This window comes from Ceratina calcarata, unplaced genomic scaffold (assembly GCF_001652005.2).
Source record: "Ceratina calcarata isolate Rehan_Ccalc_2016 unplaced genomic scaffold, ASM165200v1 scaffold255.2, whole genome shotgun sequence".
NCBI classification, from domain to species: domain Eukaryota; kingdom Metazoa; phylum Arthropoda; class Insecta; order Hymenoptera; family Apidae; genus Ceratina; species Ceratina calcarata.
This window is the reverse complement of record NW_017147567.1, coordinates 406,127-432,219: the sequence shown is the minus strand read 5'-3', so window position 1 is coordinate 432,219 and position 26,093 is coordinate 406,127. Positions and strand designations below refer to the sequence as shown.

Below are 26,093 nucleotides of genomic sequence, written 5' to 3'. Positions count from 1 at the left end.
TAAACAAGGAAGAATTGAACAAAGTTTAGAAAATTGTGCTTCCACATGGAAAGCCAATGAACATCCCTGGGAGGGAAGATCCAGATTCGGCTCACGAATGATTTTTAATAAAACGGTTTTGCGCACACGACGTGAAATCAAATTCTATTCTTACAGCTGCCTGCGGCCCCCTCGGCCCTCGGCCGAACGACAAAACTTTTGAACGCGAAATACAAAGAGTGACAGGAAAATAATAGAAGAGAAGAGGGGAAGCGTGCAGGAAACGCGATTTCAAGCTACGCCAGGCACGATATCCTCGGAAATATGCACTACGAACCCAGCGTTCTTCAGTTTTTTTTCTTCTCCTCAGATTCGCCCCATTCTTACGCGTTCCTCGAATATCGTGACGGCTTTCCAGTAAGCCACGTTAACGTTGCCTATCCACTTGTATCTCTTTGTGTCATCGTATCGTGTCAACGTTACACATTCGTCCATAAAGTTTACAATTACTTATTACATTCCGAGCGAGAGAGAGAGAGAGTGAACGAACATTTTTAACACAGAATAGATAACACAATGATGATACTATATGAAAATAAAATGGCTGAGCGTCTGTAGAAGGAGAAACAGACCCCTGCTTGATAATATAAGAAGCAGAAGAGATATTTAGATGGCCTCCTATGTACATCCCAGGCGTCGCTATGCGACACTCTACGTATACAGGCCAGGCTGATCGGGCGATGCCAGGCGACGGTGCTAAGCGCGAAATTCCACGCTCGAACAGACAGACAGACAGACACGCGTATACGGACGCCGCGCGATGTCACGACGGAATGCACGTCCCTAGTTTGCAAACTAATCGACAATTCTCTCTTCGGAGCGTTATATGCATGGCGGTCGGTCTGAAGCGTAACGGACGCGGACGGTTTGGCCCCCGAGCGAGACGCATGCATATTTGGCAGTCGGACAGACTTGTACTCCGGTATACTAGCTTGTACCAGTAACGGTTCGGTAACGGCCCCGATATGCAAATATATTCATTACGTTCCACGGTCATATCCCCTTTAACTTCCGATTACCGCGGTGCTCCTCGCCAAAAAGCTCAACGGCCACGGCGCGATCGTACCATTCGGAAGCCCCCGTCCTCTTATCATCCGGGACTCTTTCCCTGCCCCTCTATGATTGTTAGTTGATATCCGATTCCACGTGTTCGCTGGTTCGACCGAGCTGTGTTCATTGTTCTAATTCCACGGCCCCGGATAAGTGTAACAGCAGCGTTCGACCGATTTTTGTTAGGTATCGAAATGCAGATGACTGGTGTAGGATTAGAAATGCAAATTTTCGTGGTATCGAAGTTCAGATGAATGGAAATTGTTAACATGGGAATTTAACTGCCTCGTACTTCCACAATTTACTACATGAATTACGAAACACACTCAGATGTCTTTTTACAATCATGTAGAATCCAACTGTTAATACTTATCCTGGTTATTCTACAGAAAGATCATTTTCTGATTGATCGAAATTGAGGAGGACACGCGGTTGATATCGTAAAAAGTCGACAGGTATCGACGTTCAAAGGGAATCACCCGGCGTTCTCAAAAGACGCGTTTTAATTTCGATGTTCAACCGGAGATCCGAATCGGTTGATCCTCGACAGAGCGTGGTATGCGCAATGCTTTGAACAGGAACGAGACATTGATGTCCAGATTCCGATTTAGATAGCGTCGCTCACACGTACATAGATATAGTAGCATGCGTCTTTACATTTCCACGTCGCGTCGTCGATGTGGCGAAGCCGTGGTTCGGACCAGGAATGGAACGAGCTTGGGGCCCGCGGACGAGTAGGAATTGAAAGAAGCAGAACACAGAGTGGAAGAAGATTGGAACCGAGACATAACGCAGTCCTACGAGATGATTCGAAGAAATAATTTTAAGTGAAGCTATTTTGGCTTTTTTAGTAGGGGAAACAGCAGAGTCGAGTGAGAGTTGAAACTTACAGAGACGAAGAAGTCATCGCTGAATGTAGTATATATTTGAGATCTTAAATGCAAAGAAAATGCAGAATAGTGTTGATTTCAAGCGATTCCTTAATAGACAATTGGACATTATTATAAATGAAAAAAAATTAACATGTCTGCCTCTCTTTGAGTCACGTCGACAACAACAACAACAACAACAACGACAATTGCCAGTCTCGTCGTCAATTGGCTATCTTCATAAAAGATCGTCTATTTTTCTGGAATCCCACATATATATATGTGTGTGTGTGTATAGACGTAGAACCGAGGCAGAAAGAAAACACTATGGGAGGAAAAGCGGGGGAAGGATGGAACCTGAAGTAGGGAGGCGCGGTTGTTTTGGAATAAACAGATAGCACCGATCGCGGTCTGAATACCAAATAGCTCATGGCTCGGTTTTCCACGGTAACACGAAAATGTTATCCCTCTCTTATAGCCGGGGTTTCCGAACGTATTCCTAACGCGATGCGTATAGGTATGTATGTAGACCGGCGGCTCGCTATACAACGGAACGGGTGTAGATATCTATCCGCTACTTTTCTCTATTGCAAGAGACAAGGGACACTAAAATGTAACTCTCGCCGACTGAAGGACCTGCCTTCAGGCAATCTATAGGTAAATCCAGCTCGTATGTACACAGCTTGGGACAATGATTCTTCACTCTTTTCCAAATGTTTTAGTTCACCTGAGACCTAGAAGGATAAGACGTCGAAATTAATAATAAATCCATGCCTCGTTTTTTCAATACTCAATCTTGCACTGACGTCGCTAGACTTTAAGTCAAAACAATTTTGATCTACATATTACGAAATAATTATATAAAATAATTTAGGGACAATTGACATGATCCGTACAATTGTCCCAACGAGTACAAGCGAAAACTGCATTCTAAGTTCTGTTCTGCCCCATCTGCGAACTCGATTTCCCTTTCTTTCCCTCAGGTTTGTATCTCGTCTCTGCACTCTGTTCTAACGTCGACGTTTCTTCTCTTCCTCGCGGCCAACTTAGCCCTTTTCTTTTGTATACTCGACCGTTGCCGAGCTAACGCTTCGTACGGTTGGCATAGTCGTACGTATGCGGAGGAGTCACTTTTCGTGGACTCTAGCGTTGCCACGCGCCCCCAGGGATCGGAAGTCGTTACAACTTTTACTCTCGCGCGCCGCGAGGAAATATAAAAATGCACCTGAGACCCCGATAACGCGCGCTGGCTGAGAAGAAATAAAACCGCGACGCGATACGCTCTTTGCATCTCCCATCCTTTACCCGCGCACCGTCAGATCGTAACTGCATCGTTAATAAAGTTTCACCGTGAACAAGTCTTATAGATTCTGATTTACGCCCCGCCTACGGTTGCTCCCGGTTCGTCATAATAGAGCAATTTACTCTGAACGATGTATAAACCCACGTTTTATGAAGCGCCACGTTCATTTTCTATCCTGCATGCGGATGATCGCGCCGAGCCGCGTACGGAGAAATATTCATGGTTTTCCTTGCTTCAGCCAGTGCGTGTAAAACTGTAGTGCGGTTCATCGGTGTTTTGGTATGTGTTAATTAAATCACTGACCGCGTTAATCAAATGATACGATTCAAACGCACTTTCCATCGGTGCGGAATGATTCGATCAGATGCGAAGGTAAAGGATATTATATTTCGATTTCAATCTGTTTTCCTTTAATACACATAAAAAGAATTGATCTTAATTCTGGAACGTATCAAATATCTATTTGCCATCTGGCGATGAATGAGATTATTCAATAGATGATTTGGAACGCGATAACCTGATATCGTTCTGGAATAACCGCAGTCAATCTCCTTCATCCATTTATTACTGTCCATATTATTTGAAACGAATTTTCATTGTAGAAGAATTTTCAAGTGTAAAAGTTTTGCATTTACTGGTTCACGTCTTAGGATGTAGCATCTGTAAAGGAATTCTAAATAGTGTGCGTCAACGACAAATGCGACATGAGGGACTATTTTCCTATTCCTGCCAGAAATTGAGAATTAAATGATTTTTCAAATTAAGATTATTATTTCCTATTTCGTATCTTAGAGTTTAGGTTTCCCAAAGGAAGTACATGTAGTATAAATTAATGACAAATGCGACATGAGGGATTAGTTTCCTATTCATACCAGAAATTGAGAATTAAATGATTTTTCAAATTGAAATTATTATTTCTTGGTTCATATCTTAGAGTTCAGGCTTTCCAAAGGAAGTGCAAGTGGTATAAGTCAACGATAAATGAAACGTGAGGTAGCATTTTAACATTGCTATCAAAATTAAATGATTTTCAAAATTAGAATTATTATGAGCTCGGTTTGGTTCGTCCGACGTCCTAACAGAACAGGCTTTATTATTCGCAAACAAGGTGGTATTCCAACCCGGCTAATTTGCAATAATTCTAAATTATCCCATTTCGCAGCCGGAGAAGGCACGGGCGTATAGAAGACAGAGGAAGCGGAGTAGGCGAGGAGAGGAAGAAAAATCCTCCCCGGGAACGGGTCTTTTTATTACCCTATTAATCCCAACTAGCGCCTTATTTTTAAATTAACATTTTTATCTCCCGAGAAAACAAGCTTCAGTCTCCTTCTCGTCTGTCTCTCATCCTCTCGTTCAAACGCCCCCGCCGCCTCCGTTTATTCTGTCCCGGTGTACCCATACTGCCTTGTCCTTTATCTTTCCACTGCGCCGATGCTCTTCCATTCCTGTTACTCCAGCCCCGTTCCCCCGGCACCGCGCGAAACCTCATTTTAGCATCTTTATCTCCAACGGCTCTCATAAAACACGGGATTATGGGGCTGAATTCTATTATCGCGGGCAGCTAGCGAATCGGAATCGGTAAAGAGCAGCTTTCAAAGTATCATTAAGTGTGCCTGCGAAGAAGGCATCACCGCTTGAGCGGCGTTCGATGCACGGAAAAACAATCGACCATCCCCGTGGATTTCCCTTCCGCTTTATGGAAATTCGAAACGAGAGACTTTTGAAGTTTCTAATTTTCTCCACTCGGAATTACAGTTTCTCGAGAAGATCGAAGGTTGATCGTTCGCACTGGCTCGTATCTACTAGTGATAAATGTGGACGTGTCAAAACATTTAATGCGGCTCCTCGATGTCCCCAAACGGATTCTAATACCCGGGTGATTGTTAATGAAGACGTGAAGGCCCTTTTCGCCGTCGTACCGCGCGGATTTACGTTGTAAGAGCGCGGGGAACTTTCGCGAACATTGAATCAGTTTACGCGAACGAGCAATCCCCTTTTGTTGAGTAACGGTGCTCGAGCTGAGTTTAAGTTCAGCGCTGGAACAATGAGATTCAAAGAGACTCTTAAAGCCGATGAGTAATAAAAAGAGAGGGAACGAGTAACGTCGGAAGAGCTCGGACAATCATTTGCCGCGCGAGGTGTCTTATTTTTATTGAATAATAAAACCGGTAGATTCCCTTAAAACGTTATGCTGCTGCCGTTGCAAAAAAGGAATTGTTCTTTGTTACCTGGGACAACTTTCACAGTGCTGTTTAAGTATTCTGTTGCATCGTCTTCGGCAGGGGCGGTGAGCGTCTTCTTCTCATGATTCAGCTGTTTCTCCGACTCACGAAGCATTACGCCAAGGTAACCGCACTGAAAATACGTCAACTGTTATTAACTACGTGGTCGATTTAAGGTTGTACATACTTTTACATAAAAACAATGACAAAGAACTGAAATTTTAACAATTACTAAATATTTTTATGAATAAAATTAAAGAAATGAAATGCATACATTTCAACGTTTGTTTCCTCCACTAAATATTATAAATTTTACTTTGAATTCATTTTGTATTTTTGTATTTTGCACACTTTACATTATTTGAAATTTCTATAAATACATAAACATCCGGAGTCTACTCATTATCCGCTATTCATTCGTTGAACTGGCGATAGGATATTAAAATTTCCGGACAGGCTTGTACCGAATGCAGTTTTTGATAACACTGCTAACATCGAAGAATGCAAATTAAATGTACCGAACAAATTGATCAGACCGTCGCTTGTTGTTTCGAACACCCCGTGTGAAATAAGCCTCGTCGATGGTATCGCTAACATACTGGATATATTTATAGCGGCCGAGAAATGATTCCCTTACAGAGTTCACGTGTTACACTTTTCGCATGTTCCGTGATGGATTAAGTTCAAAGAGTTTGAAACGATCGTAGCTGGAGATTACGATTGTCTGTAATGTATTGTGTAATTACTTTAATATATAGTACGTGCGTATAAAAAACGGACGGAGTTAATCTAGCGTGAGATTTAGAAAAGAAAATTCCATGATTTTACTGTTAAATTTATTATAAATTTAAATTAAAAAGAAATAATATTCATTAATTACAGACTAATTGTTGAATGCCATATTCGTACACAGTTATTAGATTCATTTATTAGTTTCCTTAATGTTCGTTTATTTTAAGTTCTACTACAGCATTTATAATTCCTTCTACTTCATTTTAAAAGAATTGGTTCTTTCCTTCCGTTTACTAATTTTTATCAATCCTGAATAAAATTTAATCAATGATAAACAATAATAGCACGTTGGATTTGCTAATCAATTTCCAAGTCTCTATCCAATATACGTTAAAGAAACGTGGAACGTCTCGTAGCACAGTTTCAACAGCGCAGGAACTGAAACCTAAATATCGAAGGACGAAAGGAAGCAAACTTGTTTGTCGAACTTGTAAGAAGCTACTGGAGGTCCATACACGTGACCGGAGAGCCAACACGCGTGGTAAAATTATTGTCCGTAAACCGACGGTCCCGTTTAGAGAAACAGGGAAGGATAGACACGGTGGGACCAGAGCGGAAGACAGAGAGAGGGAGAGAAAGATAGAGGGAAGAGTGGGCGAGTGAGAAAGGGGGAGGGAATGCCGGCGAACAGAGAGCTCACGTTCTGATTAAATTCTCGAGGAATTTGGGTGATTGCACGTTGATTCGATTGGAGGTATTTCATAGACGAACAGTCACGAATAAGGGGCCAATGAAGCCCCGTTTGTCAAAGGAAAATATCCTGACTTAACGTCCCTGATCGTTCGGAATCCCACCGCCAATCATTCTTACGTTTGATACCCTTCACGTATGCTTGGAAACTTGATACTATTTTAGTAAAAAGTAATAGTTTGTTCGTCTTGCATATCTCAATCGTCTCAATATCCGGATGTATGGCCACCGCAAAGATTGATGCAAGGCTTGGCAATATGTCCTGAGGAGTTCGAGGTCGTTCGAGCTCGCAGCATGGCAAAAAGGAAAGCAGTGTCGACTGTACGAGTGCCACAATACTATAAATACATAAATTTTAATAATATTTAAGAACTATAAAAATCTGCATGCTTTGTTATCGTTTTTATTTAAGAGCTCATGGGCTTGGCCATACATCTGAAGGAAATGACCTGGAATCGTCATTCGTTCAATGTTATAGTGTTTTATCAATAACTATTAAAATTGAAGTGGTTTGATTTTATTTAAGGACTCATACAATTATTATTTACTGGGCTATAACAGAACTCGTTCCCTTTTGTCACCCCTAATCTCTACTTCCTCCCGTCCGAAGTTATCGCAACCCCTCCACTCTCGACCACGTCGCCTGCGTCGTTCGCATTGCTTCATCGCTCTCGAGCTGTCGCCACACTGCCTCTCTCTCTTTATGATCTTTCATTTTTTCTTCCCTCCCCCACTTTCTCTCTCTCTCTCACGTTCCCTTTCCATGATTCTCGGTCAGCCTCGGCGAGACGAGGCTCGCTGAAATATGCTGACTTTTACAGGCGACCGAGAGCCATCAACGGTAGAATGGGAGAGGCGGGAAAACGAAGAACGAGAAGGGACTAGACCACAAAGGCTGCGGTCGGCCCCGATTTTACCGGCAGACGTGTCCTCGGCAATTATCGAACTTTTAAAGTCCGAAAGGGCTCCGTTACCCATTACCTAACGCTAGACACGTCCATTGTGAAACCGTTCACGCCTACACCCCCGTCCCCCTCTACCCCGGTGGCGTGCTGCTACCCTTGGCTTATATCCACGGTCCGTCTACTAAAGGTAAGGCGTCAAGGGAAATTCTACCTCGGCGTCAAATTAATAAAAATTCAAACGATTCCACGACTTCCCTTCGCTTTGATTACACCTGAATGGGAAACTCATTACTCGGATTCTAACGATTTTCTTCTTTCTATCACTTTCGTAGGCTCGTGAAAATTATTTATTGTATGTCGAGGCTGTTAGAATGTTGGGAGGGTAAAAATATTTTTTAATCAACTTTTGTTATGGTTGTAAATCAATTGTTATTGAACTCGATTACTGTAATGAATTTTAATAAATATCAGTTGGTAAATTTCATTTCTCTATATCGTGTTCATCATATATTAGTTGTATATTGCAAGTTGTTTTATTGTTTTATTTCACGAAACCTTTTATCGTGCCTACGGTATAAAATGTTGCGTAATACAACCGTCTGGTGAATTGATCAGTTCCCTTTATTTATTCGAGTTGATAAAGTACGATCGGGACGTGTATTTTCGAGCCATTTCTCACAATCAGAGACAGTATCTATAAACGTGTGTATGCGCAAGTGAGGGAAAGAGTGTGCACGAAAGAGGGAAAGAGAGGCAGGCAGAAAGAGAGAGAGAGAGAGAGAGTTATGAATATCTGCTGGCGCAAGTTTAAGAGGTTAAGCCGTGAAATCGGCACGTCGAATTGGATTTTTTCCACGCGGCAGCTCCTCGCACCAAGGGGGGAGCGAAACGAAAAAGTATTGTCGCTTCCGGCACGAAGAAAGGGGCAATTTTCCGGGATTCCATCGAACTCCTCGAATATTCGCATTCCGATGCGAGCTTTTCAACAGCCGAAGATTCACGGCCGTAATTCTGATTTTCCTGTTCCGATCTGACGAGAAAGGAAGTTATGTTCATAAAGAAGATTATCCATGTCTCGAAACGTAACTACTGACATTTTTAATGGGTCAGTCGATAAAGATTCTTAATTTTATACACTCTAATACACTTAAATCTAAGAGAATGTTTGAAACTTAAAAATTAGCAAAGTTGTCGATGAACAGGGACTTCGATAATTTTCTCTTAGCGATGCCGTTTATAGTAGATGAAAGCTTGATTATTCAGCTTTAATTTAAAAAAAAAATCGGACCTCTACGATTTTTTATCTCGATGTTACAGCGGTTTAACCATTGACGAGTATACTCGTCATGGAGAAATAGCAATATTTCGTGTTACAACGAATATATTCGTCAGGGATGAATGGCAGTATTTCGTGTGAATACTTTAAATGGCATATAAGTTTCGACTGGTTTGACGTATGGTAGTCGCGCGAAATAGGCAGTGTTCGTGCTATCAGCTATTGACACAGCCGACGGACCGACACTGGCAAGGGTCGAGGTTTTCGTACACTGGCACCTCCGAACGGTTGCCTACTATGACCGAATTGATTTTAGATAGTCGCAGACAAATCCCCGACGCCCATGACCATAGAGGATATTATTCTTACGTAGTCCCGCCGAAAGGCTGGCTGGTTCAGAATTCATTCCGCGGTTTTCTTTCAACATCTATTCAGCGTTGTCCAAATATGCTACGTTCGTCTCTCATTGGTGGAAGTTAACACTGTATTCCATCTGTACTTCATCGTTGAACTCCAGGTTTGGAATCAAACGGAACATGCCTTCAGTTGAAGTTCCAGGTCTTTCTTAAACGGTTGTTTGAAATAGGAACTGGTCGGATAATATCAAAGGCAAAAACAGTCTATTGGGAAAAATGTCTTTATTCTTCACTTTACATATGTCACTATGAACTTTCAATTCCAACCACCGATTGAAGCGGCAAAATCTCTTCTCCCGCGGGGGGCCCTATGATATCATAGGGGACTTCCCGTCCATTCTAGCGCTCTTAACGGTGTTACCATAGGCGTTACAGTCCGTCAGGAAAGTCAAAATACACGTACACATTTTTCACAACGGTGTAGCAAACACATACTACGGAAGCTCGTTTGTACAATTTGGGTCATCCCTACAACCGAACAGTCGCGTTGAATGAACATCTTTCAGATCTAACCTTGTGCATTAAATTTAAAGGTCGTTTAATTCATACACACGGTAATTAGTACGAGCAAAGCTGCTAATAAATAAAACGACAGTAAAAATGTTTAAATAATACGTATAGCTAAAACGAAATAAGGGTTGAGTTCGAACGGGCCAACGTCGGGCCATAAGGTTCGATACCTTAAACGTAGCGGTACTTGATCGAACCGACTGTGTGGGTACCGGTAAATATTGACAGTGCATAATCGAACGTGTCGATGGCAGCTGGGGTGAAAATGTTCAGGTACCAGCGTAAACGGGGGAGAAAGAAAGGAACATATGAAATTACATGGTGGAAAAGGTTGGAGAGGGAGGAGGAAGAGAGGAGACAAAATAGAGGAAAGCTTCGAGGAAGAACGGGAAGGTGGGCAGTAGGGACGGGGTAGCGTGAACGAGGGTAAGGGTGTGCAGGTGGATTAAATTTGCGCGAGTATGTCGTACACCATGAATATGGAGGGCCTCGTTACTATACGTACCATTCTCGCGTATAGTATACTCGCAGTATGCACACACTAGAGACAAGAGACGCCACCGTGTCCCATCCTTCTGGCCGTCTCTTTCCCCCGACGCCCCGTGTTCCTACGTCGGCTCTCTCAGTCATGCAAATACATACACGCATACATATTTCGTCCACAGTTCCTCCTCTCTCGCACGTGCAGCTCCCTGCAAGCCGCTGTTGGTTTTATCGTTTAACACGGAGTTACCGTAAATTCCGACGGGGAATCCTGGCCTGGCTGGTAGTTAGCTCGGTCGAATGTTAATCCTAATGCTACGACCACGGCCGAGAATGTATCGCCGTATCTCAAGGCAAAACCCACCGCCGCCGCTGCCACCGCCGCCGCCTTCCCCCGTGTTCCGTGTCTTGAATCCTCGCGCTGCTGCAAGACTCCCTGTCTCACGCACCCGCTGTTTGCGTTACGGATACCCGTACCCGTGGCAACAAATAAGGTTCGCTCGATTTTTCCTTCTATCAAGCTGCGACCTGCGTCCAACATCCGATTTCGTATTAATCTTCTGGATCCTTTCTTTAAATAAATATTCATCGCAGATGTTTTATACGTGATCTGTCCGTTTACATCTGTTCAAGTTTCTGCTTGTGACACGAGAGGATGCAGCGAGAATGACGTATTAAATACTGACCAATTGCAAAATAAAATAAAGAAGATGTAATAATTTTTTAACTGGCCATTCTGACATTTCCCACAGTTCGTTAATAGCTAATAACTGTTAAAATTTCGATGCTTCCATTGTTCCTGTTTGAGGACTTGTACGACCCTAAGTATTTATAACACGATTCGTTCCCCCTGGCCCCTTCATTGATACAAATCTTTGATGCTACTGAATAATGCACGAAACACATTTTAAAGCACCCCCGTTTGGCGAAATTGATCGCCGCGTTCCTTGTAGTTCACTTATTCCTTTTGATAAATCTGCAGACTTTTTACCGGGGATTTTACGGGTGTTCGAGCCCGATATGAGTAGATCTCTCTTTTTCTAATCCCCCCTCGCCACCCGATCCCGTACTACCCTCGTGCCGTGTCTGTCGTCACTCTTTCTGTCTGTCCCGTTAACGGCGGGGACACGCGGCAGCAAATAACGCGTGATTGATTTCGCAAAAACCATACCTCCGGATAGGGTCGCCCGGCGGTTGGTACAAATTGAAAAATAAGTTACACGTGTCCACTCGAACGGCTCTCGGTGTTTCGAAGAGCGAGGGGGCGTTCGTGCTTGGTGGTTCATAGAAAAACATCCATTATTAGTAATAAGAGAGTAGCAGGACTTATTTCATAGAAACAGTGTTACAATAACGCAACGAGCATCGTTATTTATTTTGTAAATATAAAACTAAAGGATAGAAAATTTGTACGTCGCCTTAATTGTTGACTTGTACTACTTGTTCCATCAGTCAAATTGTAATAACTTTAGTTCTAATGAACGGAAATGGATGAAATTTATAAGGAACCTTTAAAAAGGTCCTATCTAAATGTCTCTCAAGTTACATTAAGATATCATAACTAGTTCCTTAATAAAAATAAAAAAATTAACATAGTTTAATGCATGCCTGAACGTACAAAGCGATTGACGATTGATAACTTGACAAGTTAATGAAAGAAGAGCCAGTTGTTAAATTGGTAGGCTCTGATGTTATTAAGGAATTAAATCTGTTGTTCACTAGCTTCTTAACGAACTACATTCATTTAATTACGGCCGCATAATCCGCGGGAGCATACTACACGCGTAGGCGTTTATACGTACGTATACATTGATTGCAAGAGCGTACGTTCTATTGAAGTAAATTAATTCTTATTATCTCACTTGTTACGCGGAGCTACGAGGAGCTGCTTTGCATTTAACATGATACTCGGTTTTGTGTACACGTTGCGCGCGCGTTCTGTTAAGGTAAATAAATTTCCCATGCGATTTATACGCGGAAGCGTAGACGTTCCCCACCCCCTCCCCACCGTCCCCGGCCCGCCCTGAGAAATTCATGCCAGATACACTTCACTTACTTTGTACAAGCGCAACACGCGTCATTGTGTAATACACGCTGCCAGAAGCATTCCTCTGCTTTTTATTGATTTCACGTTTACTTCTGCCCTGCATTTCACAAAACGGACCTGTCATGTAGTAACAGAGTTCGCCTCTTCTAACGCATTTAACGTGACACGTTAAAGCATAAATAATTTATAGACAGGAATTTGTTGCATCGTCTGTTTTAAAGCTCGGTTCATGGGTCGCAGAAAAAATTGTCACTTAAATGCAGCTTTTGCGTAAAATAGAAAACAGGTCGTGAGACACCCTGTTTTGTGTTTAATGACACTGATACTATATTTCATTCGAACTTTCGAGCGCAGCTGTAAATAGGTGAACATTAATTAATTGTAAATAATGAGGAACGTTTAACTCGCGTGAAAGGAGAGAGACAGAGAGAGGGAGGGAAGGCTCTTCGAGATAAGGTAATTTCATAGGATGACGAATACCTTTTCTTGCCAATTAATAAATGATTAATCGCCTGGATGACACTTTAGATTTCACCCATGGGCTTCCATTCATACTCTCTCTTTCTCTCTCTCTCTCTCTCTCTCTCTCACTCTCTGTGTGTTATTACAAGCCACTCTTTGCCAACGGCATTGTAATTACAACGATGTTTTCCCGAGATAATGTATTCAAGGCTTGACGTATCGAAAATGCTAATTACTAAATTTGCGGCACGCGTTCACCTGGCAAACCGTCTTAACAGTTCCGTCCCTGCGTCAAAGCTTCTACTGTAAATAGAATTTAGGGAAACTTTCCGCTGTTCTCCACGGCTAGACGTTTAAATCATTAACCCCAAACACTTGATTTATTTTAAATTCAAACATGCGTTGTCATCATCATCATCGTCACATACGAGTGCAAAGGGTTAAATAAGTTTACAAGCTTACAACGCTTCGATTTCTTTGCTTAATTAATAGAGATAAATATTCGAGGTGTTAGAGACTTTTTTAATAGTGTTATTCATTTTGCGACTTGCTGGGATGGCTGGGCTGATTGCGCAGCGTATCGGAATCCTTTGTTCGCCGTGTCGCTATCCGAAGAATTTCAATAGTTAAATCGCAGCTGTATAGCCGGGATCGCCGCCGGTATACATGACCACGGCGGTTCACCTCCGCGATTCGTTCGTTTCCGGTGATTGCGCAGTGATTGCGACGTCACTCACAAAATCAGTCGGTCTGCGCTTGGCAAATTAACGCAATTTCCAAAACAAACGGGCTCTACCTGCGCTTCACGCGCGCTCACGGCGCACCCTTGCGCCATCTATATACACGGTTTAATTACGAACTCCGCTACGAACACGCACGCACGCCGACGCGGTCGTTTATTACATCCAGAAAAAAACACGAAGTAAGGCCGGCCTGCCACCCCCTACTGTTGTTTCAGTAAATCGAATGAAAGTTTCCTACGATCTTACGCAATCTACGGTTTCTGTGACGCGGACATAAATGGCGGCACAGTTAATAGACCTAGAAAAAAAGTAAATTGGGCCAGTGAAAAATGGTAGAGCTACTGATTAGAAATTGACACTAAACCTATCATGCATGGTCCAAATAAACCTTTTTGAATTGCACGTACTGGGAATGGGAGCACGAATAAGAAGTCCGCATTTAATGCAGGCCTTATTTGTGCATTTAACACGACTTTATCCACGTCGCCAGTTTCGCGGTTATTTCAGCTTCGCCTGTCCAAGCGGGCGAGCTACGAATGTACTAAATAAATAAAGCAGAACGTGCGGATGGTTGGGCGAGGCTCAAAAAGTAAACCAAAGAATCGTCGGTTGTCTGGTTGAACGGAGAGACAAGCCGAAGAGCGAGACGGAGGTTGGGTTCGGGAGAGAACAGGCGGGGATGCGGTCGGAAGAAAGGGTGGGACGAAGAAGCAGCGAAACTAACGTGGGTCACTCGTCCGACTTTGCGAAATAAAAACTCGCTTTACGGGCAGCTTTTATTGCGGCCTCGACGTTTCTTTTGTATCCCTTTTGTACCGCGCTACAGTGCCTTTCAATCGGTCCAACGAATACATAGTTTACCAATGGCCTCCTCCGGGGTACAGCGCTTCCCTTCTTCTATTTTTTTTTACTCGCGGCTCCCGCCCTCGCCCTTCGTTTCCCGTCCGCTGCGCTTTATACGCGTCTCGTCATTGTTTTTTATTCCACAAATCGCGGGACTGCGCTTTAGGATTGTTTCTATACGAAATCGTTTGACTCGCCCAAACGTCTGTTAGCCGTTAAGCGACGCGAATTCAACAATTTCCCTCCTACAAATCTACTGGAAGCGATCGAATTTCTAACGTGAATCGAGAGAAAAACCTGTCCCGCATCGATTGACAGGAGTTCACTTAATCACCCGAATATAAAAACGAATGGGAAACGTTTCGGACTACGGGTAGTAATTGAGATGAAAGAATGCGAGCGGCACGGGTATTTAAAAATTGAACGACCTAGTCGGGTTCGATTAGGCGAAGATTAATTTCTCATGGTTAATTTGGCGATTAATTTGCCAAGAGGAAAAGTGGTTCTTACGTCAGGCTGAAGGAGGGCCTGTCAAGAGCACTGATTGAAATGTAGGGTAGAAAAGCCTCCGGCGGTGAATTCGAAGGTGGAATATTAGGGTGGTCCGACGGGGGCGAGAGCTCGTAATTTAAAGTGGCTAACAACATACCATCGAATGATACTTCAGGGGGAAACGTTTTCCAACGTCAAACAGTTTAATTTGTTATTAAACGACAAAAGGCAGTGTTCGTTTTTACATAACAAAATTATTCTTATTCCTCCATTCGTCATTATAAATCATTTCGTCACTTACTCCTTAATATTATAATAATAATAGTTAATCATCTTTTTACTGTTTGATATTATAATAATAATTGCACTGAATATTAGTTCATAATTCATTGTTATAAAATAATCTTCGCTGGCTCTCTCTCTTTTCAACGTTCGGTGCTGAAATCAGTGATAAGAATCTTGTGTCCTTCACGTTAACTGCCCAAGATCAGATCTGAGAAGTGTGCATTTAACGCGATTTTATATGTGTGTTTTACACGTGTTACTCTGTAATCGTTTCGATGAATATATGAAAGCGTCCTATGAGAACTTTGCTTGATGAAATGTACTTGAATTTTCATAAATTATTCCCACACGAATACCACACCACATTTTTGGCTAGAAGGGTAGCATTTATATTTTTTTAAGGCCGAGTACAACGCCCGTTCTACCTTGCATCTCTACGACTCTTTCCCTAGCCGGCTTCGCCCTTACCATGGCGCGTCGTTTCAGGGACGAAATTTTAAAACCGCACCGCAGAAATAAAACAGCTTTATGACCACCGTAAGCTTTGGTGCTTACGGGCTGGTTTCCAAAGAATATACTGCCGTACCGGTCCGCTCGCTTCCCTGCAGGTATGTCCATCTGTCGCTTATACGATATAACTGGGATATTAATATAATATTTTCCTGGCGCACCATATTTTTTAAATCGATACAAACAATTCATTTCCTATAGAAATCCGCAGTCTCCAAACGACGTTTAATGTTTCCATGGCAGTACAAATTGTTCTGCACTTATAATGCATTATGCCGCGAGAATTCCTTTTGATTTCACAAAAATCGTACGATATAGAAGCTCGGTAGTGAAGGGGGGGGACAGGTCGATATAGTATGAGAGGCTGTAACTCTTATCGCGAGGAAGCCGGCGTGGCGGCGGAAGAAGAAACATCCCTCGTAAATATAGAAGGTATAAAAGCCACCCTTTTGATGGAGTGGGCTTTTAAGGGTCGGCCCGGTATCGGACCGTTCGCTCGCCGCAGGATGACCAGAAGGATCGAATGAAGGAGCCTGAGGAAGGGTGACTCTCGGGGCTTGCGGATCTAGGATACCGAGGAGCGTGCTCAACGACCATCGCTTTACGGCCTTCGTATTTTGTTTAAAATCTAACCATAAAGCGACCATCGCTTTCGACTACGTCCTCACGTTTTAAACCACGACGACGTGCGTCCATCCGAAATCATCACTGAAAATATTTTACATTGCCAGATGTTATATCAATTTTATTAGTCAACTTATAATTATAATAATTTTAGTAACGATTTCCGTTTATTTTTTTATATTAAACCAGACCATGAAGATGAAGATAATTAAATGACAATGAATATCGATAAAATATCATTCGAATTGTAATAGAATGTGTTTGGTCGAACGTATTCATGAAGCCGCGACGTATTTGCCTGAAGGCTTTGCATGTAAGCGGCTACCTGAGCGCGGGATATACAATTTATGCGGCGGGAAGAGATTTTTTTTTTAAATTAAACCAGACCATGAAGATGAAGATAATTAAATGACAATGAATATCGATAAAATATCATTCGAATTGTAATAGAATGTGTTTGGTCGAACGTATTCATGAAGCCGCGACGTATTTGCCTGAAGGCTTTGCATGTAAGCGGCTACCTGAGCGCGGGATATACAATTTATGCGGCGGGAAGAGAATCATACCCGCAGCCCATTTTCATTCGCCATACATTTTCGTATATTTGTCTCGTGAAACGATTTCCGCGGATAGCGCGCGGATGATAGAAGACGTCATCGAAATTCAGAAGGAAGCGTCGCGAGGTATCCCCATTTCCGGGTCCGCTGCCCCGGACTCATACGGTATCACGCGTTCTTGCGTGTTTGCGCACCGACATCAACGAGGCGATAGACCGTACCCACCCCCCCGCCAGGGGTGAATAACTTATGTTTATTCGCATGAATTCCGATATTCCCACTTAAACATCCAAGCTCCGATCGAATCAGGAAGATCCGACGTTCCACTCCATCCACACTTGTCTTATTTTTACTTCATTCATGACATGCAAATTTCAGTCCTTCAAACCAATTATCGAATTTACTGCGTTCCAAATACTTCTAATATCTGCTGAGTACATATATACATATTGAATCCTAACTTAACGTAATCTGACTTAAATCTGAAAAAAAGGGTTGATAAAAAATTTGGTAAAATCGACTTTAAAGTTGTATGAGCCGTAAGATCTCTGCCAAAAGTTTAAGACATGTGATAGAAAGATGAGAATTCAAGCTGTAATAACTTTTTTAATAGGCTCGCATAATTTTTTTCGTTTGTCATTATTTTTATGTAAGGGTTCATACAACCTTAAGCTCTGTTTGAATTTCAAGCTATTATCTTGTAGCTTAAATTGTTTTTTGAAATTTTCTATAACCGCATAAAAAACCCCAGTCTGATTTTTTTCTCTTTTAACAAACCCACCTGGCCCTGCGCATGCATTTCCGTTTCCCATTTCTCTCATACGTAAACAGGCCTGGCATACTTGAATACAATTGCGGAGCGAGAAACAGAAAGGGTCTGTTATCGCTAACAGCGCTGTGAGCATGGACAACAGTAAATGCGCGCGCGAGAGGCAAAGTAAATATTTGCAACTAACGGGCGAATACTTCGTACATACACATCGCCGTCGTAAAACATTCACGGACGGGTAAATTCGCGGCATATTCGCCGGCCCGCGACCGGAAGAGCGTTAGAAAATCAGTCCGGAATTCCGCCGCGCCGGCGATACAAACGAATCCATTAATTAATTATCAAATCCCGGTGCCACGCTGTAACCGTCTCGTTCGCTCTCGATGTCACGTCTGTTATTTTTTCATTTATACGCAAGTTTTAGTATTTAAGGTTTTTTCCTCAAAGACGAACAAATGTTGTTCCATTTTTTGTATAAACACGAATTTAAGTCTCGCCGCTTAAATTGAATACAGTTTTATTAAAAAAGTAAACCGTATCGTTTATATACCTTTGGCGTTGAACGCGGTTTTTCAAGAAATTTCACCGTCCACTTTCCCCGGCTGAGTCCCCGTTAAGCGGTTTAAAAGTTCGCCCCGACGGCGGTAAAGGAAACACGAGTAACGATTATCATGAATAAAGCGCAATGGAAGACTTTCCTCCGCGGGTTTCCTTTTCTTTTTCCGAGCTCCGGCAAAGGGACGCTTTTAATCACGCTCAGAACCCCGTCGGTTCCGGTTCGCGCGAGCGAGCGAGCGCACGCACGTGGCAGCGGCAGCACGCTTGGCCTCGAACAGCCCCGCGATGTTTGCGTACTATTTTGTCATTAAGTCCTCGAGAGATCGCGGGGCGATCAAAGCTCTCGCACAGTCATGTAATGCAATTTGGTTTGCATATTTCGTGCCGCAATCGATTCTCGCCGCGGCACGAGCGAACGCACACAGCCGCGCCGGCTTTCCGCTTCGACGGTTATGTTAATGCGGATAACGAAGCTAATACACAAGTGCGCGCGCGAGGCTCGGATATGTATGCATTTTTCGAGCGCATTTTCTCTTTTCTTTATGCGTCACCCTTCGCGGCGGCGGCGGCGACGACGACGACGACGACGTCTCCCGCCGACGGGGCATAAAAATATGCGGACCTTCGAACCCGGCTTCACTGCATAATCATGCAGTCAATGAGCGCGAACGAGCTAACCATGCGAGAAAGAAGAGAGCGAGGAAATTTATGGTCCTGCGTATCAAGACTGATACGAACTTTCTATTATACAATCTCCAAGAACGTGGGACGATTTTGTTTAAATACGGTTGAAACGGAATTTATGAACCAGAGTAGAAGAATCATTTCTATCGTTAGCGGTACGTGGAGTGGAGTATTCATGTTACGATTTCTGTATGCATACTGTAACGAAGTGTCGTGATGATTTCCGTGGGACTCGTGATTTTCCATGAATTTCCTGTGATTTTTCCATGACTTGACGAGTTCTCACTATTCTCAGTTTTTTCCACAGTTTTCCACTTGTCTATAATTTTCCATGACCTCTCCATGATTTTCCATGACTTCTCTATTATTTTTCCACTTTTGCACGACGTCTATACGATTCTTCCACGAATTCCCTATGACTGTCCTACGATTTTTCCACGACTTCCCCATAATTTTTCCAGGACTCAGAAATCCTATCATCCCATCGAATATCTCAGTGAGGACCATAACTCCCGAAAAGCACACGACCATAAATAAACCAAACGTGCATTATGGTAGCTGCGGATTTGCCTGAAACCTCTTCGTTCTTCGCGAAATGTGTTCAACGTTGTTGAAAGGGGTGCGCATAGTGAAAGAAGGTGAAGGAGGGGCAGGGAGCAGGTGAAGGGTGGGCACGCCGAAAACGCGGTAAATAACGAGAAGCCTAATGTTGCATGAATGCGATAAGCCGTCACCTGCGGCGTGTATATATCGTCGGGTAGGGAGGGAGGTGGTTCGAGGGGGATGCAGCCGATCGTTGCTGCGCTCGGTATCGATGGGCCACCATTCATCCGCTCGTTCTAAATAAATAACAACCGATAGGACAGGCCTGGGGCAAGGGGATGGGGCGAAGGGACGGGGAAGTGGAAGTTCGGTCGTAGGCATGACGTAGGAGGAGGGAGGTTGGGGCAAGGGTGGCTCTCGAGACACAGGAAATGGTCGTTTCGTCCTACGGACAGGGGGAAGCGGCTGGCATTTCTCTTCGGAAGCCCGGCGACAAATCGCTTTGACGTGGCTGTCGGTCGGAAAATTTCGCTCTTTCTGAGGTTAGCGCCGGGAACACGCGATCGCTCATTGCACGCCGCGCCAGATTGCTCTCACGTACATTTGTTCGGTGCCTCCTATGTGCACGACGGGCCCCTCTTCACACGTGCAACGGATCAAACCCGATCGACCGTCCCGATGTATTTACTGTTTAAACGAATTAATACCGGCACAGTTTACGGGTTATTAATTCGTGGTCGCCGCCGCCGCTTGATTTAGTACCGTCCCGTGGGACTCGGAATTGGTTCGAACCGCTACGAAGCTTCGCGGTTCGATGAGCGAGACACGATCCCAGAGATAATTGCTGATTTTTAAATTATTCAAAGTCCACTCCGTCCTAATTGGGATTTGATCAAAATTTTTAATGAGAGAATCGTATACAGTTTATTTTATACATATTGGATGTTCCAGGCATGAATTTCTCAGACGATAGAATGAACCGGAAATCGGTTTTGACTCGGATCGAACTTATTTGCCAATCCATTGTAAAATACATCTTGAAATTAACTAAATAAATTCGTTTGCGCAAATGTAGATAGCTGGGGTCAGAGACAGTCAATTATGTAAAGGGATGAGTGTTGAACTACCGGGTTTAAAATATGCTTATCGTATACAGGTTACCCTTATTATCGAAGTTGATTTTTACCGTCAGCCACAGTGTTTGTCTCCGGGCGAGTAGAAATTTTTCAGGGATCCACGGGCAACTCTTCCGAACTCATTTGATTCGGTTCTTTTTCCGCCGGATTATTCCGCGAATTTGCATGAAAATGAAATTTTCATAGATGCCCGAAATTAATGAATTTTAATAAGGGGTCCTCTGTCCCTCGCCCCAGCCGGCCGCCGTTCTCTCCCACTGTTCGCCACATCGTCGTCGTCACCCCATTATCGTTGGATAAATTAAACACGCTGAGTCGCCGCTGCCAAAAAGAACTTTCGACTCTCCCCATCTTGTCCGTTATCACCCTCCGCGTTTAAGATCATTACACCTCGTCACATATAATACTACTTCTATCGTACTTCTAGTACAGACTACTCAAAAGAATTATGCCAACAATTTATGTCGATAAATTGACAAAGTTTAGAAGACGATTATCCAACAACACATTATCGTAGAATGGTGATTTCTCTTTTAAATTAAAGCTTGAATCGTCTACTTTAAAACCCAATTAAGAAATTCTTAATTTGGTACACTCTTGAGATAGGCAACGCTTAAATCTAAGGGAATGTTTAAAACTTAACAATTAGCAAACTTTGACAATGTGTGCAAGGGCTTGGATAATTTTTTCTTAGTGATGCCGTTCATGGTAGATTAAAGCTTGTTTCTTCAGCTTTAATGGAAAAAAAAATTAATTCTCTACGATTTTTTCTTTCGACGTTACAGCGGTTTAACTGTTGACGAGTATACTCGTCAGTAGTTAAAGCGTTGTAACGCAGGGAGAAGAAATTGTAGAGACTCGACTTTTTTTTTAAATTAAAGCTGAAGAACCAAACTTTCATCTCCTGCGAACAAGATCAGTGAAAAAAAATTATACAAGCCCTTGCACATTGTTAAGCTTTTCGAAAATTTATTAAGCAAAGAATTTCTGTTCGGATAACAAAAAAATCTCTGAGATGTTTCAATGATCTAATCAGTAATAATTTGATTTTAGGTAAGAGATTCATGAAGACCAAAGCAAAGAGCGTACAATCGTTGACTCAGGCTGACTAGGGAAGATCAAAAAGCCGTAAGGTAGGCAGCATTATTCCATAAATATCTAAGATTATCCCAAAGCGCAATCCGACCCTCTTCAATTCATCAGCGAACCGACGAAAACGCGCATTACTTTCCTGCCTTTCCTTAGCTGATGAATAAGGTGATGTATAGTAGGACCCAGTTGAGAGAAAGAGCGAGGGAGGGGTCGGGGTATAAAGGCTGGCAGGCCGGGAGGGTAAGGGTGACGAACGGAAGAGGATAGGACTATAGGTAAGAGGAAGAGGTGACTGAAGAAGAGGGGAGAGTTTATAAGTTGGTAATTTGAGGCACGGGGCACGTACGCGGATCCAGATCTTTGCGGCGCCGAAATAAATCAGCCACCTACGAGAGCCCGCCCTCCCTCCTTTTACCGTCGTCGTCGTCGTCGTCGTCGTCGTCTTCCACCGCGACTTCCTCCTTCTCCTTTTCTTTCACAGCCGTTCCATCGTACCAAGGCGCGTGCGGAGGAGGAGGTGGAGGAGGAGGGCGAGAGACCCCTTCCTGATCTTGGCGCAAGCCCGCGGTTATTTATTCGAGAATTACCGTCGCTTATAATAAGCCCCTCTTTATTCCGCACCGGCGTGGCAGTCACGGCACTCACGGTGGAACAGATTTTCCAGTGATTTAATGGAGCCTGCGTGAAAATACAGACCGTACACGTACATACATACATACACAGGCCCCTGTCCTCCTTTATCTCCGCGCAAAAACGATTACCGCTAGATATATCGATCCCACCGTACGCTGCTTCACGGATCTGCTGTACCGGTGGCTTTCGTTTTGTTACTCCTGTTCACGTTCCCGTATAACCCTTTCGCCTGCGAACTTCTATTTTTCTGGGAACCTCGTTAAGCTACGGGAAATTACCGGGAAACAATATCGCGCCTACAGATTTTACTTTTTACATTTTTCCTAGTTAGAAAACTAGTTGAGAAATCTGTTGACGATTGTACTTATTCAATTAGAATGGATATAATCCCGCCTAGAGATTTTCTCATAATGTCAGTCTTAGATTTATCGTAGTTAGAAAACTAGTTTAGGAAACCACTGACGATTGTACTCATTCAATTCAATTCAAATAAGTGATAACGTTTGTCTTAAATCATCGACAACGAAGAGAAGTGCCTGCAAAACAGATGTTTTATTGCATCGACTCTTCGCATCCAGGACTCCATAAAGGCTTGACCTGAGGGCGCATGAGAAAACTTTTAAACTTTAGACTTAGACTAAGGCTCCAACCACAAAAATTGAGACAAGTTACGAAGTGACTGTCAAAATAGATTTTAATATACTATTATTATTTCATTTGAAACAGATGATATAAATACGACTTATCATGACTAAATGCACTTTGATTTTCGATTAGAAAGTAGCACCTGATTTTATGATTTTTTACCCTTTGCAATTTATTTTGCAAAACTAATACATTCTAGTTAGGCTCGTAAGTTACGTTCTCCACCCTAAATTATTGTAGATTATTATAGACCTTAATGAAAATAATATTAATAATTCTAATCACCAGTTGCAGACTTACTATAACGAAATATATTTTGACTTTAGATTGCAAAGTAACACCTGACTTTATGATCTTCTACCCTCTTTCAAGTTTGTGGATTTTTTATTATACAAATCTAGCAGATATTTAATAGAGAGGGAATGGATTGACCACACCTCTCTCTTCAGAGGGTGGGTTCCACTGCGCGCGCATAGGAACCTTCGTTCCTATCAGAGATTGTTGCCTATATTTGTTCAAATCCATTTCCAGTCAACGCGCTAACCCAGTGAATCAGAATAATACTACTAAAAATAACTTTGAGTATTTGTAGTACTGGAGTGGTACTTCTACTTTTGTACAATAATTGCCACCCTAAAGGCTGGAGAACGTAATTTATGAGTTCAATAGAAAAAGGCTTGAAGTTTATTATACACTGCCAATAAAAAATATCAGATAGTCTACAGAATTATTGTTAATTATTATTAATTCAGTAGACTACAAATAATTATTTAGTGCAGTTGATGGGGAAGAATTTGACGGTATAAAAAATATGAGGGAATACAAAAACTACAAACACTGCAGTGCATAACAATATACAATAACAGCAAACATCAATTCTAAAACAAACTTCAAAAATTCAAAAATCTAAAACAAATTTCTATCTAAAATACATTTTTTTTAAATACTATATTCAGCATAAAAATCAGCGATCTATTTCTGAAAGCTAAAGTTGAAAAATCTGAGATTCTCGTAATTCAAATTCAAATAAAATCTTGAAACAGTATTGATCGAACGTGATGTTAAACGAGGACTAAAAATCGCGAACAAGAACTGGGAATTAACCATTGACAGTGATGACGAAGTACGAAGCGTCGAAGCGGAATAGAAACGTGAGATTGAAGGGATGAAGGTACGGGGTTGAGGGTAGGTGGATAGACAAAACGGACAACTTTTGTAGGTATCATAGTAGGCACGTGATCGCGCATTGAATCTCATTGGTGATAGCCGCGAGTGGCGGGTAATATATCCAGCGCAGTCAAGCCATCCCCTACCCTCCGTACCCTCGGGCCCTCTCGTCCCACGCAGCCCGCCCGTCCACTGTCCCCGGTGTGCGGCCATTGTGCGAAGCTTTGTTCGAACGGTGACGGGGTCACATTAATCTGTCTCTCACCCCTTCAGTATACCGCGTACGTTATACGACGATACTCCCCATACGATGCCTCCCCCACCCCTTCACAGTCCCGCTAGACCGTCACCGTGAAAACTCGATCAATCCGGATTGATCCGACGGTCGATCCTTCGAAGAGGTTTTATACCATGCCCTAAATTTCGATCGACTCATTATGATGCATTTTGCCAACTTAACCCCTCCCACTCCTATGTCATGCTCGTACTTGTAGAACTCGTGCAACTGCACAGGGTTAATCTGCTCTAAATTTTGATCAATGTACTTGTTATGATCTTATTGACAGAACGTGTAACGCGAGCTTCAGATACCACTTTAAGCTACAGGAAGAAATTGTAAACTATGCATTTTCATAAAAGAATTAGAATATAGTACAAACATCATTATAAAAAGAAAAACATACAAATTTATCATGCGTGGGAATAAAAAGTCATTAATATCAATTGACAAATGTAGGAATTACGTGAAATCATTTATTAGTACAACAAGAGAAGACAGGTGAATTAGCATGCAAGAAATGTTTTATCCACTCCTACAGGAATAACATAAATACAAATTCATCAACTTTATCTTGAAGAAGAAGGAAGTAATTTGTCCTGGACTATTAAGAACTAATCTATTCCCACATTTAAAAATTCTGTAATAATCGCAAGTAGAGGAAATGTTATTTTAAGCAGACAATGTACACGAGCCCGTTGAGTTCGACTATTTATCTTGAATGAGTACATGAACAGGTCGATCTAATCTACTCCCACACTTAAAAATTCTATAGTAATCGCAAGTTGAGGAACTGTTGTTTTAGGCATACAACATACACAGCTTCATTGAGATCGACTACTTATGCATGAATAAGTAGAACTAGTCTATTCACACATTTAAAAATTCTACAATAATCATAAGTAAAGAATCTGTTAATCTAGTCACACATTAAAAAACTCTATAATAATCGCAAGTAGAAGAACAGTTATTTTAAGCAGACAGTGTGCACAGCCCCATTGAGTTTGACTACTTATGATGAATGAGTGCATGAATAAATAGAACTGAGTAAAGAAACTATAGACCATAAACCATTGAATCTACCATCTATAACACTTGTTTAACACCACCCAGTCTGATCGTAGATAATCGGAACACTTACTAAGTGAGTATATAATAGAGTTACTTGAGTAATTGCGAACGGGACGTCTGTCGATGGTTAAAATCTATAACGTATGGAGTCGAAAGAGTCACCTCTTCGCGACGAAATGATTCAGCGGCTGTTACATTGTTTCAAGGCTCGATAGAGCCTGATAGAAGGGGGTGCGTGCGCATTCCTATTTCGTGTTTCAAGACTTCGCTCGTTGTATCGTAGCTGTATCGATTCACCCCCACCGGCTGTACAACCCCCGTAGTGGGGCAGCTGGCGGTTAGCCCATTCTGCACGAGGCGAGAAGTTTTTCTACACTAAAAACATTCTTCTCAATATTAA

The 26,093-nt window shown here is 42.4% G+C and overlaps 1 long non-coding RNA gene across 1 annotated transcript in view; it reads right to left on the bottom strand.

The window, feature by feature from the left end:
• The window catches only part of LOC113464100 (uncharacterized), a 46,762-nt gene extending 20,896 nt beyond the window's left edge, over positions 1–25,866 (bottom strand). The window contains exons 1-2 of the long non-coding RNA XR_003388930.1: positions 25,764–25,866; positions 5,490–5,616 (exon numbers count right to left, since the gene is read on the bottom strand). This is a non-coding gene — a long non-coding RNA (uncharacterized LOC113464100). The remainder of the gene's footprint in view (positions 1–5,489; positions 5,617–25,763) is intronic.
• Positions 25,867–26,093: the final 227 nt, after the last annotated feature.